Source organism: Mastomys coucha, unplaced genomic scaffold (assembly GCF_008632895.1).
Source record: "Mastomys coucha isolate ucsf_1 unplaced genomic scaffold, UCSF_Mcou_1 pScaffold21, whole genome shotgun sequence".
NCBI classification, from domain to species: Eukaryota; Metazoa; Chordata; class Mammalia; order Rodentia; family Muridae; genus Mastomys; species Mastomys coucha.
Window position 1 is genome coordinate 60,441,225 of NW_022196904.1, and position 16,694 is coordinate 60,457,918.

At 42.8% G+C, this 16,694-nt stretch overlaps 1 long non-coding RNA gene across 3 annotated transcripts in view; it reads right to left on the reverse strand.

Annotated features, from left to right (window-relative positions):
• The window catches only part of LOC116102381, a 67,220-nt gene that overhangs the window by 15,799 nt on the left and 34,727 nt on the right, over positions 1–16,694 (reverse strand). For 2 of the 3 annotated variants that reach the window (XR_004123122.1, XR_004123120.1), the window contains exons 1-4: positions 12,315–13,489; positions 4,020–4,152; positions 700–824; positions 175–334 (exon numbers count right to left, since the gene is read on the reverse strand). This is a non-coding gene — a long non-coding RNA (uncharacterized LOC116102381). Of the gene's footprint in view, positions 1–174; positions 335–699; positions 825–4,019; positions 4,153–12,314; positions 13,490–16,694 lie in introns of those variants that run through there. The other variant, XR_004123121.1, reaches the window with a different exon arrangement.

Below are 16,694 nucleotides of genomic sequence, written 5' to 3' on the forward strand. Positions count from 1 at the left end.
TCAGCGTGAAGATGCTGCACTTTCTTCAAATTCATCTCTTTCTCCTTGGACTTAGAAACTGACCTCGTTCCTCAAGAAGCAGTTAATTTTCTGAAATGTATTACTCATCCATTTAAGTGTTGAACATCGTAAGATATACATCCTGCTTTCCCTGATATTTTTACAACCTCTTACCTCTGTTTTCTCATCTCCTCTTTGTGGTTCACATACCCTGTAATTCTTCCTGGTATAAGTGCACAGGTAATAGGGTCTGAGCAATGCAGCTAGGGTTAAAAGTCAGCCAGCTGCTCTTTAATAATCCACGTGTCATGTTTCTTCCACGATGTCAAGTTTGCTAAGGAAGATAGACAAGGGTGAGAGCAACCCCTTGAGTTTGTTATTCCAAGTCTCAGAAGGGAGGAAAAGTGCAAACAACCAATGCCCCCAACTGTTTTACCAATGGAGGTGAAACAGCCTACTGCATTCCTAGAGCATGTGGTGTTCCCTTGCTGGCCATTTTCCAGAACTTCAGCAAGATACTTGAACTGCTTGCAAAAGTTAGGACTGGAGGAGGGTTCCTGGGATCCCATTCTCATTGATTGCTCCTTACAAGTTTGCTCCCACTTCACGCCTCCATCATACAATTCCCAAAGGTTATTCCTACCAATCTTCTTCCCACAATAAGAGCACCTGTTTTTAAACCAGAGTGATTTCACTTACAGTGACATTTCTTCCTTCGACTGTCTGTGGGTGACCTTTCTGTGCAGAATGACTGTGGTTCAGGGGCATAGCTTCCAGTGGCTTTGCCTCACTCTCCTCCCAGTTCATTTTCTTCCTAGAAGGATCTGGGAGAAATTCAAGATGTATGACTCTTTCTTTCAACAATTTGCCCTTTCCAGGAGAAGAGAAGGACATGGTGTATAGACACAGATAAGAAAAGGAAAGCTCAAGGACTGGAGTTATATTCTGGAGTATAAATTAGAGCAAGATTCCAGATTGAAGGAGAGAGACTTCATAGGCTTAAATGTTAAGTTTTGCTTTTACTTTTCCAAGATGCACACATGGTCGGAGAGTACAATCCCCAACCTGGCTCCTATTCCTCTAAGGTCCTATTACCCGCTCAGATATTAAAGGATACACATTTACATAGGCATGCCAAGAAAGTAAATTCGTTTACAAAGTCTTTCTCCTAACTGTTTCAAAATCAAAATACTGAAGGAACTTTTTAACAGGTTTTTAAAAATTACTTCATAGGTTACTTTTTAAATAAAAAGAACCACACCTTTTCACAAAGCTCTTCCCATCAGTAATAAGCAGACAGCCTTTTAGAGAACAACTTTTCTGCATTTGTTTAGTTCTAAAAGATTTCTAACAAAATAAAGCAAGAGGAGAGAAACAGAGTTTTCTTTTCGTGATCCAATTGTTGCTAGTGGTTCAGCATGACCAAAGCAAGAGCTCTCATTATGTTCATCTTACAACCTCATTGTTAGTAAAAATCCTCTGTCTTGTGAAGTGTTTCTCCCTCGGGCTCTTAGTTTTGAAGCTATTTACTTTTAATATTCATTTTTTTGCAGCTGTGATTCAGGACACAATGGGGACCCAGGGCATTGTTCAGACTCAATTCTAACCACATGAACTTTCTTTGACTTTTGTTAGACACTGGAGATGGGGGTCTGCTTGTACCCTGGTGCAGGTGGTTAGGGAATGTAACAGGGTTCCAGGGAGAACGAATAATTAATATTTACCAAAATCAGAATGCTTTGACAGAAAAAGAAGTTATGGTTCAGAAAAGAAAGAAAAGAGGACATAAAAGTGGGGTTGGGGCTGAGAAAACAAACTTAGGAAGCTGCTTTGTTGTGTAGTGGAGGGGACCTGGAAAAAACGGGGCCAAGATCTTGTCTGTGTGGAGCATTGGATTTTTCTTTCTTTTTTTCTTTTTTCTTTTTTCTTTTCTTTTTTTTACAATTTCTCCAATTAAACAAGAACCTAAAAGCTTCCAGCTATGTCTTGCTTTGTTTTGTTTTGTTTTGTTTTACCAAGCAGGATACAGGGATCAGGGAAGCATTCATGTCATAAGCTATGAATTTATAATGTATCTACTATCTCTACCTTGATTTTGAAATTAGACAAGATTGCTCACCCTTCACTTACATAAGTTTTGGGAAAGAAAGAGGAAAGGGGACCTGTAGTTTCTTTTTTAACCATTGGCACAGTGCCTTGAGTAATACTGTCCAAGATCTTTCTAGCTTGGGTTGAGCTGGACCCTGCAAGTAAACAAGCTTGGTGTGGGAGCTAGCTTTGGCAACCACCAACTCTCTTGGAAGGCATTCTGGGGCTGAAGTCAGAATAAACACGTTTCACCTTTTGTATTCCAGGGTTCCTCAGAAGTCATTGAACCTTCTCCAACTGAGCTGCCATCCTCAGGCCAACCTGAATCCTACAAGATCCACATCCACCTGGGGTGCTTATGTTCTGGGATGGTCTCCTACTCCACAGCGCACTTTAAGCAGAACAAATTCTACATGTCTGGACCGTTTTACCCTGGACTTAAGTGATTTAAAACATTTACAGAACTGCTGGGAGGGGGAGGACAGGGAGAAGAACACACTCTCCAGTCCTGAGAAATCAGTACCTCGAAAGACTCTAGACAAGAAAAAAAAAGTCTCTGCTCTGGAGTCTCTCTCTCTCTCTCTCTCTCTCTCTCTCTCTCTCTCTCTCTCTCTCTCTCTCTCTCTTTCTCTCTCTCTCTCTCTCTCATCTAACTTCATGAGAAGAGGAAAACAGAAGGGGTGGGGAGATAACTCGAATAAAGTCTAAAAGAAGTTTGTAAAAGGCTGGTCAGGGACTACAGAAGGACATCTTCTCTCAGAGGACCAGGAAGAAAACAGCCCGGGAGAGCGAAGACGCCCTTTCCCTTCTGCGAATGAAAAACACAGAAAGTTGCAAATTTGGGGAGGGTATAGGACCAGCTTTTTGTGGGACAATCATCGCCGGCACCGCTACAGAGAGGGTGCTGTAGGCCATGGGCTCTGGGTATCGGTTGCAAGGCCATCGAAGGCTCAAAGATGTGATCTGATCCTCCGCAGCGGGCAGTGTATCCGCGCGGCTCCCACCCCGCCCAGCCTGCAGCCGCGACCCTGAGTCTCGCTCACACCTATCATTTGGAGCCATCTTCGCTCAGTCTTCCAAACATTCCGAGCGTTTTTTGATTCCACTCGCCGCTACTTCTTATTGAGTTCTCCGCGGTCTCCCTGCAACTTGTCATAGCCTGTAATAAAATGCCCTTTCTGTCGGGAGTTAAAGTCCAGAGGGCAGCGGTTCTATTTGCAGCTGACAGCCGAGAAAAGGAGCCACCGCGCCCTCGCTTTTGTCTCTCTGGGGCTTTAACTCCTGCAGGGCTGGCTGCAGAGAACTAGCATCTTAAAAGCCCCTAGCACTCTAGAAGGCCTCAGGTAGGGGTAGCATTCCTGACACCCCATACCTGCATCTCAGGACTGCATCTATGCCCAGCCCTCACCAAGGAGCTCGGTGGTGAGAGAGTTCTGGACCTGTGAGGCTACATACTACATTCTGTTGAGAAGCGGTCCTCAAATAAAAGAATCTGTTTACACTTTACTCTTTGGACAAAGTGGGCTTGAGGAAGAGAAATACTTTGTAGGATGGTGGTGGAGAGTAGGGGAAAAAAGGGATTTTAAGATTACTCCCAGGAGCTTTCGCCCGGCTTAGTTATCAAATGCTCTCATCTATTTCCTCAGCCAAATGGTCCTATAAGCATTTCATAACCCTGGGATCAAAATAGGAAGAATTATGCATGATTTTCTGCTCACCCCCCAACCCCAACCCACATCTGAACAGGTAAAGGTGGGCAGCGCTCTAATTAGATCTCACCTGCTTGGGAAGTGCCCATCCTCTGAGCCTGCATCCCCAGTTGACAGTGTGTTCCACAAGATACTTGGTGTGATGCTGGAGCTGTATTCTGGCTTCACAGACTCCTGACCATAACTAATTTGATGTATTTAGGAAACCACACCACTTCTTACCTGGCCAGCCCTTCCAGAAGTCAGTATAGAATATATTCTAAGTAAGAGTTTTGGTGGTGCCAGAGTCTCCCAGACATTGTGCCTGCATCTTCAATACTTGGTGAGTTTAGGGAGTCAATGGTGGTGATATCACCTAGTGGGGGAGGAGAATTAGGAATCCAGGTCAGTGAGGGTAGCTGACTGGAAAGGTGAACCAAAGCGGGGCTCCTGAAACTACATTACTATTTTGTCTTTGGGACAAAGGAGATGCTAGTCCTATTAGGGGGCCATGTGACAGGTATTACCATATCCTCAGCTCTTCCCCATTTATATATCTTCACTGCAATCTGTGTTTCCAAAGGGAGGAGGGTAGATGTGAGACTGTCTTCATCAAAGACAGCAGCCCACCCTCCCCTGGCTTTCTGGCTAGTCCTTATACCTTATCTAGTGTACATAAGTACATCTCTTCCTATGGTGTACACCTCACATACAATGTACATAAAGATATGTACATTGAGTACATCTCTCATAGATGTCCCCAAGGAGATGAACACCCCCTCCCCCGCATCTGATTCCTGTGTGCCTCTCTCACTTCACTCACTACCCTCCGCTATCACTGAGAAGTTACTAAGACTTGAAATCAATACTGTCAAAACGCGGGAAACCCGAGAAATTGACCAGCTGAACTCCGCAGATGATTTCCTTCCAGGAGATGGAAAACTTTGTGCCCTAAACTGATAAAACAGAGAAACTGAACCGATTCTCTCTGAGAGAGGGGTTTATACACTATTTCTCCACAGAGAGTCCATTGTGCTCAGCTGGAAAAAAAAGATATTTGAGCATTCTACATAAGAAGTCAGCAGTGAGATGTAATGGGGAGATACAGTAGAGAAAAGTTCGCTCTCTAGGAAAACTTAAGCAGGAGAGGTTTATTTTTAATCCCCTAAAGAAGAAAAAAATGAATCAATAGTAACATGGGAAAACACTTTACAACACTCTACTACCTTGACAGCCCCTGTTCCCTCTTGTCTCTGTTCACTTCTCAAGTTTGATCTATGGGTCTCTAGCAAGACGCTCCACCAAACCAAAAGTTGTAGCTTGACAGTTCTCTGCCGTGCCACCAGCTCTGTGAAGGTGGCTGCTTCTGTCCCTTTCCAGCATTAGGAAAAGCTCAGAATTTTCTCCCCTGCCCCAGGCAGCCAACTTTTACGAGAAATCACTGTTCATTTAAAACACTAGTCAGAATACTCAGGTCATATCTGACGATTTAGTCCTCATTCTCCCAGTTAGCTGATAGATTCTATTCAAAATGAAGCTGCTCGGGGACACATAAAAGCCAGTAAATTTCCTGACCCACAGAATGAGATGATGCTTTCTGCCTTCTGCCTATTTCCACTCAAAAGTGAGTATCGCCCCAGTTACCACCAGGCCTGACTTGATTTATCTTGGTTAATAGGATTAACGTGTCAGCCTCTCTCAAGAACTTCCAAGTGCATACTCGGAGTGCCACTGACTGGTTGGTGTCTTTTCTCCTCTCTGATGGGCACAATGATGCACCTACAAGCAGAGGGCCTTTGTCCGGTGGGAGCAAGCAGATTATCTGTCTCCAGTGAAATAAGGCGTGTTGTGGCTTCCCTTGCCAAGACTCAAAGCCAGAAGCCAGTCACTATAAAATAATTGTGTCTCTACCTCACCAGCACACTGTCCCTGCTTCATTTGTCTCTTGACTGTAATTGAATGGTTGAAGAGCAGAAACGTAGACAAATTCCAGCTGTATTGAGATCTGTTTCTTCCTCCACTAGCTCGGCCCATCATTAGATACTTTCCCTTTCTGTGCAGGAGGTCAGAGTGTATAAATATAAATTGCATTTTGCATTACTTCTAGATGAGTGAAGCTGTCAAAGCAATAATATGAGCTTTCAGTCCCACATTCTACCACTTCTTTCCCATTTTTTGGCCAGGAGGTCATGTGCAAATTGAACGTGACAACCCAGAAGACATGTCCAACAGACTCGTATTGTTGCCCGGCTCAGCTGCCTGGCTCATAACAACATTAAACCCACATTAGTCCCCAGCCTCTGCCAGGCAGGAAGCTCCCAAAGGCAGGGCCCAGGCTGCTCTGAAAGTTCACTTTAGTGGTGACATGTCATCTGCAAGTCATTCGCAGCAGCAACTAAAAATATTTACTGAGGAAGATTCAGGAGGATGTTCCCTCACAAAGATGAAGATAGTCTTTCACAAAGAAAAAGGCGTGAGGTGAAGTGTCCAAAGGGCCTCCAGTACTCAAATTCTCAAACACACACTCACAATGGTTGGGGGCTGGTAAGAGATATCCTTGATTCCATGGGAAAGTATTTGTATTTTCCAGAATCTAACTGTAATGTGGTTGGACATAATTTTTGTGTTATCTCCACAAAGAGAATGTCATTTTGAAAACCACCTGAAAATACCCATTGACTTTATCCTCTCCCTAGCAAGTCTTGATAATGAAATCCAATTCCATAACCAAGATGAGGTCTCAGCAGCTTATTACCCAGTCCTAAAATGGCGACTCTCCCCAAACTGCGCTGTACTGAAGGGATATAAAAGTTTCAATTTTGAGGACACTGAGAGACTTGGAGGATCTGATCAGCAATTATCTGTCTGGGTGACCCATTCATGTTTGGCCCATATTGCAGTTAAGGGAGAGCTGTTGTTCACAGACAGGGTGTTTGATGATTTCTAGGAAATGAGTGGCTGTTTTCATTCCTGTTCCAAATGGACAGGTGTCGACATCGGACTTGGCAACCTGGTTGGCAGACTCAGAGAATGGCCAATGGACAAATTGTTTATGCAGAATAAACTTCCATCTATCCCAGGATGACAGTGCATGTGTGAGTACGGGTGGTAGGGAGGGAGGAGATATAGAGATGCTGGGGCAGAAAGAAAGATTGATACAGGTCCACAAAGAATCAAGGGGCTGCAGCCTTTTGGCTCCAAGTGACGCCATATGCAATGGCACTTCTCCTGGAGCTTACTGCGCTCTTAATGCACAGATGAAACTCACTTCACCTTCTATAAGATGCTCATATCAATCTCAACAAATAAAACTAATCGAGTCAAAGGTTTGTGCCGACATTGTTAAATGAGCCACATTGCCACACATCCTTTCTTTCTCAAAGAAAGTATCCTTATTTTTAATCCCCTTGAATGAACTGGATAAGTTTAAATATTAATGATGAGAGCATGGTTACTCAGGAACACACCTGAGAATACCCAATTCCAACAGGAAGATTCCCTTTGTCATCAGAAGACACCATTATAGGTTATCACATGCCACCCAGGGTGATGACTGAATTTATGGAGGTATCCATGTCTGCTTTCATTTGTACTGATAATTCTTGCAGTCCACTTATTTGTGCTGAGTTTGGCTTCCTGGGTAATGCCCAGCAGTTATCAAGTATCATAAAGTATGATGGCTGTGCATATGGAAAACAATTCTATAATACCCCAGGATCCAATGTCCTATTGTTCACTTTTGGTTTTGTTTTCTTTTGTTTTCTTATTTATGATAGGATCTGTGTAACCCTAGCTAGTTTCAAACTCATTGTGCAACTGAATCTGGCCTTGAACTACTGGTCTTTCTACCTCCACAGGCTGAGTACTAAGATTAAAGGTTTATGTATGGACCATTTTGTTGCTGAATGTGCACTACATGTTTGCAGGTGTCAGAAGATGGCATCAGGTCCCCCTGAAACTAGAGTTACAGATAACCATCTGAGCTGCCATATGGGTACTGGGAACCAAACCCAGGTCCTCAGTAAAAGCTCACTACTGAACTATCTCTCTAGCCTGCTAATATACTCTTATTATCACATGTTTTGCTATCACATGAATTATGGTTGTTTTCACTTGAAAAATGTTATTAACAATATTGGAAACCCCTTTGATATGACTAAAGAACAGAAGCAGATATGTGTTCTCACACACACACACACAAAAGTACAATCTGCATATAATTGCAGACATTTTTTGGGGGGTGTAGATTTTTTAATTACATTTATTTGTGTGTGCATGTGGAAGTCAGAGGACAACTTGTGGGAGTTGTTTTTCTCTCTTTACAGCATGTAGATTTCCAGGGATCAAACAGGTTGTTAGACATGATCACCAGCCCCTTAACCCACTGAACCACCTTGCCAGCAGCTATCTCTTGTTATTAAGAATGTCTAGTTGGTCACTACAGCACATACCTTTAATTCCAACACTTGGGAAGCATGTACATGTGGGCTTCTATGAGCTATAGGTTGGCCTGGTCTATATAATGAGTTCCAGGCCAGCCAGAGCTATACACTGAGACCTTGTAGCAAAAACCAGAAGCATAGGCTGGGTGGTGATGATGCATACTTTTAATCTCAGCACTTGAGAGGTGGAGGTAGACAGACCTCTGGGAGTTTAAGGCCAGCTTGATCTACAGAGCAATTTCCAGGACAGCCAAGGCTACACACACACACACACACACACACACACACACACACACACACACAGTCTCAAAAAAAAGGAAACAAAAAAAGTATAGATATTCAAAAATATAAAACATTAGTCTTCTTATCACAAGTAGGATAGGTCTTCTCCTTTATCCAAAGACTTTGATGGAGTTAACTCCTATACTTCATAAAATGCCCTGTACTGTCTTGAATATACAGCTTAACTCTCTAGTACAGGAGTATGTATAGTTTTTAGTTTATGAATGTATTCAAGGATTCTTGAAGTCATGTTTTTCAGAAGAAGAGGATCTTCTCAGAGGCAAGTACAGTTATTGCTGCTGTTCATAACAGTCACAGCAAAGGCAGTGAAGGGGTACCTCCCTAAGGTCATTCTCTTCCTCTATGAAATGGAAGTATTGATGCCCAAAGGTTGTTAAGAACAAAGAAGCTAGAAAAAGCATCCAGCATGGTGAAGACACTGGGACTTCCTGGCCTAGCTCCAGATTCAATGTCAAAACAATAAGAAGGGAAGTGACATAGAACACCCAAGACCTTCCACTAGCCTCCACATGACAGGTGTGCACACCACACTCATGCACCCCACACACAGGCATACACAAACTTCACATGCTCTGCCAACCCAAAAATGTGTCTTAGACTCTGAAGGAGAGTGCAGAGAGTTGGAATATATTATTTACTCTCTGACAATTGCTGATTCATTTCTAGAAGCAGGACTAAAACTTTCTAGGTGCACTTTTAGAGATAAACTGAGGGATTGTTCAGAGACTCGCACTGAAGGAATGCTGATGCCAGTAGCCTCCAGCACCTGCTAAGGTTTACATCATCTGAGGAGATCACAGTAATTCTGGTTCTTGGAGAACTTCATACTGAACCAACAATTAAATTTTGTGGGGAACTTTCCGAGAGACTCCATATATGCTAAACAAAGGTTCATTTTGATAATAATATCCCCTAGCTTAGTAAACTTCCCGGTATATCAAAGCTCATGGTTGTACTCTGCTGTGGTTTGGATGTGTGCCTTTCAAAGACCCTTGTGTTGAAGATTTGGTGGCTGCTTGCTGTGAAGTTGAGACGTACCTGGGTCCAGGGGGAAGAAGTCAGGTCAGGCTGACACTGCCGTTCTGTGTTTAAAACCAAACATCCATTAACCAACTAGGTGAAAACCAAATTGTTCAAATAATTACTGATTGAATGGTCTGTGTGGGTGTGTCTGTGTGGGTGTGTCTGTTGTGTGTCTGTGTCTGTGTGTGTCTGTGTGTGTGTCTGTGTGTTCCTGTGTCTGGGTTGAGATCGTCCGATGATGTTTAAACCTCAGTTATATTAGTCCAAGATATCCAAAAGGAACTGACTTTGCTCCATTCTCCCTGGGCATGAGTGTCTAATTCTATGAGAGTAAATTGGATTCAGGGAACATTAAAATGTAGGCAAAGAGAAGTAACTCCTCTTTCAGTCACCACTCAAGGCCCAAACAGCCAAGTGTCTGGCATTTGCCTGTCAGCTGCTTTTCTGACCATAGGGAGCAACCCAGATGACAGCAACACAGATGGACATCCTGAATGATTAATGCATCTACCAGACCCAGTAGAGGGGATGGGGACGCTGAAAATGGTGGCAGATAGGAACTAGTCTCTTTGTGTGGTGCTCCTTCCAAGGTTGACATGGAGAAAAATTAGGCAAAATTCCAGCCCTGTCCTTTCCTGGATAATCTGATGGCAACCTTTCTTTTTCAAAACCCAGTTACCAAAACCTCACTTTTCAGAGGAAGCTGTATCAGCTCCCCCCCCACCAACCCATCACAATGGTTATCATTCTCCCTCCCCCTTTCCCTCTCTCTCTCCCTCTTCCTCTCCCTCCCCCTCTCTCTCTCCCTCTCCTTCTCCTTTTCCTCTCCCTCTCCCTCCCCCCTTTTCTCTCTCTCCCTTTTCATTTCTTCCTTTCTCCTTTTCTTTCTCCCTTACTTTGTGAGATGATGTGTCCGTCATGTATGCCCCTCTGCTCAAACACAGACTCCATTCAGTGGCCTCTGAATGCTGACTAGACATCCAGAGCCAGGCCTCCAAAGTAAGGAACAAAGAAAAATGTGTGATGCTAGGAAGAGTAGGGGGCATGGAGATGGGGAAAAAATCCCTGACCTATTTGAGCACACCCACCACTTTCTACCCAAGTGGGCCACTCCTAAGCAAGGTGTTCCTAATGTAGCAGGAACATAGGACACAGAGTTCACCATTAAAAATGGGTCCCACATGAGAGCATAGCCTTAGGGCATCTCCTAAGTTGGGGCCTCTTTCTTCTGTAGTGGTTTGCTTTGTCTTGTTTGGGTTCTGGATATTGAACTCAGGACCTTACACATGCTAAGCATGTATTCTACCACCGAACCACACCTCCAGCCACATGGCTTTAATATTTGTAGCATACAATGAATATGTAATAGAGACACTTACTCTTCCAAAATGATTTGTTTTGAGTAGGCAACAGAAACATGGAAAAGGTAGAAAGGAGAGGGAAATATTGCTGGTCCTACCTCTTCACTACTGCCTCTGCTTGCCAGTGTTCTATTTCAAAAAGATAATGAAGACTGAATGTATTTGCTGAGCATGTGTGAGAACTTGAACCCTTAGGCTTCATTCTAGTGTGTGTGTGTGTGTGTGTGTGTGTGTGTGTGTGTGTGTGTGTATACAGTTTTAGGTAGATAGCTTGAATGGGAAGGATTCAGGGGTCACATTTTTCTCCTACCAGCTTCTCTTAATATGTATATTTTGCTTTGGTACAGCACATTTTAGGATGGCCTCATCATAATAGATGTGTGAGTATGTTCCTGTTACAAAACTTAAATATTATTTCATACTGGTTATAATAAAAATATACATGATTGTAATTCAGTATAAACCTTTTTTTGCATTTAAATTCCTTTTTCAATACATAAACAATGTGTGTTGTACGCATAACTGTTCACAAATTATTTTTAATTTAGAAATCCTTCCATGTTAGAAATTATATATCACATGAAATTTTAAATATTTTCTGTGTGGCATTGTGGAAGCTTAAATAAGAATGTCTACCATAGACTCATGCATATGAATGCTTGGCCCATCGGGAGTGACAGTTTAGGAAGTATGGTTTTATTATAGAAGATTTGGCCTTTTTGGAAGAAGTGTCTCTCTGTTGGGTGGACTTTGACGTCTCAGATGCTTAAGCCTAGGCTCAGTAGCACACAGTTCTTTTCCTGTTACTTGCAGATCAAGTTGTTGAACGCTCAACTCCTTCTCTAGCACCTGTCTGCCTGCACACTGCCATGTTTCCCACCATAAGGATAATGGACTAAACCTCTGAAACTATAAGCCAGCCTCAATTAAATGTTTTCCTTTATAAGAGTTGTCGTGGTCATGGTCTTTCTTCTTAGTAATAGAAACCCTAACTAAGACAGATGCGATATATTGTTGTTGAGATTTTTTTTTCTTGGTATTTTGAGACAAGGTTTGTCTATGTAGTGCTAGCTGTCCTGGAACTTGCTTTGTAGACCAGGCTGGCCTCAAACTCACAAAGATCCTACTGCCTTTGCCTTTCCAGTGCTAGGCTTAAAGGAATGTCTGACTACCCTTGGAGAGAATTTCTATAGCTTACATTTGGATTCAATGACGGTGTAGTCTTGGTCTGTAGATGTTCAGAAGGCTGCAGTGACATGTGTCTGCCATTACTGCAACATACAGAGTTCTTCCATCCTTCACAGTATCCTGTGTTCTCCGCCTGTTTACCTGTCTCTCCCCGTCAACCCATGGAAATACCTGATGTTTTCCTGTCCCTGTACTTTTGTCTTTTTGCATGAAAGTCTTACATTATGCTTCCTTTTCTGATCAGCTTCTTTCACTTGACAGCCATGTTTTTAAATTTCCTGTGTCTGCTGATGGCTTGATGGATCATCTCTTTATTGATGAAAGGCATCCCTTTTTCTGGATTGACACAGTTTGTCCGCTCACCTGTGAAACACATTTTAGTTGCAACCCTGTTTTGGAAATTAGGAACATTACAGTACTGGCTACCTCTCCAGTCGCTGTGGCAGAATACATAACAGAAATTACTTGGAGGCAGGATTTATTCTGGTTTAGGGTTTCAGAGTGTTCAGCTTATTGTCATGCGGGAGGAAAGCTTTGATAGGTCAGTTCAATCCATGAGCCCTCGTGTTGGAGGCTATTTCTACCAAGATGGATCAGGAAGCAGAAGTCTGGGAACTGAGGGTAGGTAAATCTTTTAAAGTTCACCTTTAGTGACCTACTTCCACTAGTTAGGCCCCACCCTGTAAAGGTTACATCTACCAGCCCAGACCCAGATTGCACCCTTAGCTGGGGACAAACATTTGTCAAAGGAGCATATTGGATACTCTTCAAACTTAAACCACATACAGTTACTATAAACCACAGAAGTGCAAAGTTTTCCTGGAAATGTAAGTCTTCAAGGTGTCCAAGGATTTGCCTGATAGATCATGTATTCATAGTGTGCTCACGTATGTATGCAATGGATTGTCAAACTGTCTTCTGATCTAGTTCCCTTTGGCTTAAAGAAATGTAATAACACTGCAGGCACTTCCTGAAGGCGGCGAGCCAGATCTTGCCAACACCTCTTGGAACACTGAGACAAGAGCTGTTTGCACTTGCAGAAATAAGGGATCACTTAAGGGAGTGACTTGATCGCCTACAAGAATTCTCCCTTAGCTCTGAGACCTACTAACCCTGTGATCTCTGGGGAATTATAAAGCATCCCATGTTAGGCTTTCTCAGCTGTAATTAGGCCTGGTAATAGCACCCAAATACTAGGATCCCAAGAGACACCTAAGAAGCCCCATACAGATCTTAGCACAACATTCAGTCTAAGTAAGTGCTCAATAAACATTAGACACTTTAGTGTCTTATTACCTAATAATCTTCTTGAATCAAATAGCCAGCACATCTCTTAGGGATACGTTTGCATGACAGTGCATTCAGAAACACAGAAGACAGAATAATTAAATATGCTGGAAAAGTCTGATGGGGAAAACCAAAACAGAAGGTAGGAAAAAAAAAGAAAAGAAAATCAGAAAGTGGGAATAAAAGTCAAGGAAAATTGCTTCCTCCTTCGAGGTTTTGGTTCATGAAACAAACTTCCTTCTTGTACTCTGGGGCTTACATGTGTCGGCTTGACTCAGAATCCTCTGGGGCAAAGCCTGATGATGAAATACCATGTCTGGTGGCCTGCCAAAGCCTGCTCTGCAAGCACCCAGGTTGACTGGCACTCCCACATGTAAGTAGACTCCTCACCTAATGCCAGTGCTGGTGCCGATTCTCTCCTCAGACACTTCTACAGGCAGGTGGGAGGAAATGCATATTAAGCAATCCACTTGGCAATTTTGTTTTTTATTTCTTTGGGCAGTTCTTACATGATGATATAAAGGAAGGTACTGAAGAAGAGAAATGAATACACAGCAACTGTAGCTTCTTAGGATTAGATTTGTATTGGAAATTAACAAATGAAAGACAAATTCTCTCCTGTGCATCCCTAATTAATAATCTATGGTTCTCTCTGCAGTGCTAATGCACCAGTGGGAACGGGGTTATTCTATTGTGTACCAGCTGAGTTGGATTGTGATATCAAATAACCAGTCTTCTTGTTTTACTTGTATGATCAGGGTTTACGTGTCACCAGGTCAGAACATATGGAAATTTTTTAACTAAGAGTCAACAACGAAACCTAATAGCTTTGGTGGGGTAAATGGCCACAAGGCAAGCAGTCACTGGAGGAATCCTCATCACATTACTAGAGCACAAGACCAAAGCCATATTTATATCAAAATATTTTGGGGGCAACTATAAGACTAAAATCTTTCAGCAGAGTTCAGTATCTTCACTCAGAATTACAGACAAACTGGTTTCAAAAGCTGAACCACAGAAGATGAGATGGCAACGGACAAGTTCTAAAACTGTCTAGTCCATGCCCTGTGTGAAGGAGAATAGAGAGCAGAGGACAGAAATGAACTGGGTTTTTCTTGTTCATCTCCCTCAACCCATGGGTGTATCAATAGTTCCAGGCATATAATTTTAAAGTGTTGTGAGGCTGGGCATGGTTAATGTATGTCTGCAACCCCAATGCTTAAGAGACTGAGACAGGAGGGCTCCTGCAAGTTCAAGGTCAACAGGAAGGAACAACATAGTGGGTTCCAGGACAGCTATAGAGCAAGAGCCACTAAGGAAAGGAAGGGAAGGAGGGAGGGAGGGAGGAAGGGAGGGAGGGAGGGAGGGAGGGAGGGAGGGAGGAAGGAAGGAAGGAAGGAAGGGAGGAAGGGAGGGAGGGAGGAAGGAAGGAAGGAAGGAAGGAAGGGAGGGAGGGAGGGAGGAAGGAAGGAAGGAAGAAAAAAGAAAGAAAGAAGAGAGAGAAAGAAAGAGGAGGGAGGAAAAGAGAAAGAAGAGAGAGGAGGAAAGAAAGAGAAAAAGAAGGGGAAGAGGAAATGATGGGCAAAGGAAAGATTGGAGAGATGAGCAAACCTCTTATTCTAAATTTGCATTAGAAGCACAAGGGACTAGAGAAACATTACTGCTTTTCTAAAATATTTTATACTGCCTGGTCCAGGCTGATGAGCCAGAGCACAGAACCCAGAATCAGACCCCTGAATTGAGCTCTGCCCCTCCCCAGAGCTGCTCCTCTGAGCTACAATTTTCTTATGTAAAATAGAAGGTCTAGCAGGAATATGCCTCCCATGTCTGCTGTATTGATTACCTAAGATAGCAGTGCTTAGCAGAATCTCTTACCTACAGTAAATGCTCAGTCTGCTTTGGCGTTGCAGTTTCTTGTCTTTGTCGCTATTCTAAGTTGACTGGCTCCTTTATGGAATATTTTTCTATCTTGAAACAGGAAATGGCAGAAAAGAGGTCAATAGCCAAGTTCAGGCACAGATGCTGGAATTGGGTGTTTCAGTATTCTGTGATGTCACTAACTGCTGGAGCATCCACTCAGTTCTGTGTTGAGGAACTCTCCATGGGAGACTCCATGAGGAGTTCTGGAGAATGTGTCAGTAGGTAAACAGGATGTCCCTGCCCAGCAATCACATGACCTACACATGGAAAGTCCCGAAGGTTAGCCGTACAGTCAAATTCGCTGTCCTGTAAAATGTCTTGGAAAACAATATAACTAATGATATAACAACCCCTCAGCATAGAAGATTAGCGTCCAGCAGAGCAATGGTGGTACACTCCTTTAATACCAGCACTAGCAAGCCAGAGCCAGGTGGATCTCTGTGAGTTCAAGACAAACCTGACCTATAGAAGAAGTTACAAAACACTGAGAAAGAAAGAGGGGGGAGGAAGAGAGGCAGAGAGAGAGGCGGAGAGAGAAATACAGAAAGAGACAGAGAGACAGAGAGAGTAATATCTCCTCTTTGAACATTTATCTGTTGGTGGTGATACAGGAAGAGCTGGGGTACTCCTGTGGGGTCACGCTTGTGAGATTTGAGGTCAAACTCAAGTAACCAAGTTTGGCACATGCCTTTACCCAATGAGCCATCTCACCAGACAAAATGAACTTCATCAAACATCAAAGAATGTCCACGTAATCTGGAGCCTTGTACTCACTAAATTATATAGTATGGTAGTTTAATAACAACTACAATTTAAAATTTAAACTATTTTTAAATTCTTCTCCGAAACTTCTTTGAAATGTCTAAGCATTATCTTCTCCCTTGAATAAAAAGCATTGTCCTAAAAGTTCAGGCCTTCTGTTTTGCTCAAGCATGAGTGTATACCTGAATGGCACTTCTCATGTTGAATCCAGAATATGTGTTTGCCACTGTATGGATGCAACTGAGCTGCTACTACTTCATAACTTGACACAAGTCATCTGTTTCCTGAGCTTTGAATTGAATTGCTGAGCTGAGAAAAAGATGTCGCCTGGCTGCAGGCCATTAAAAATCAATAAGCTAAATTAAAATATAGATTAAAAAATTGAAACCAAAGTCTGCATAAAGACCCAGGGCCCAATAATGATTCCCCCTACCAAGTTTTAGATTATATGCTTTTGTTCTTTCTTTTTTTTAAGATTTATTTATTTTGTTTATGCGAGTACACTGTCGCTGTCTTCAAACATACTAGAAAAGAGCATCGGATCCCATTACAGATGGTTGTGAGCCACGTGTGGTTGCTGGGAATTGAACTCAGGAGCTGTGGAAGAGCAGCAAGGGCTCTTAACCCCTTTT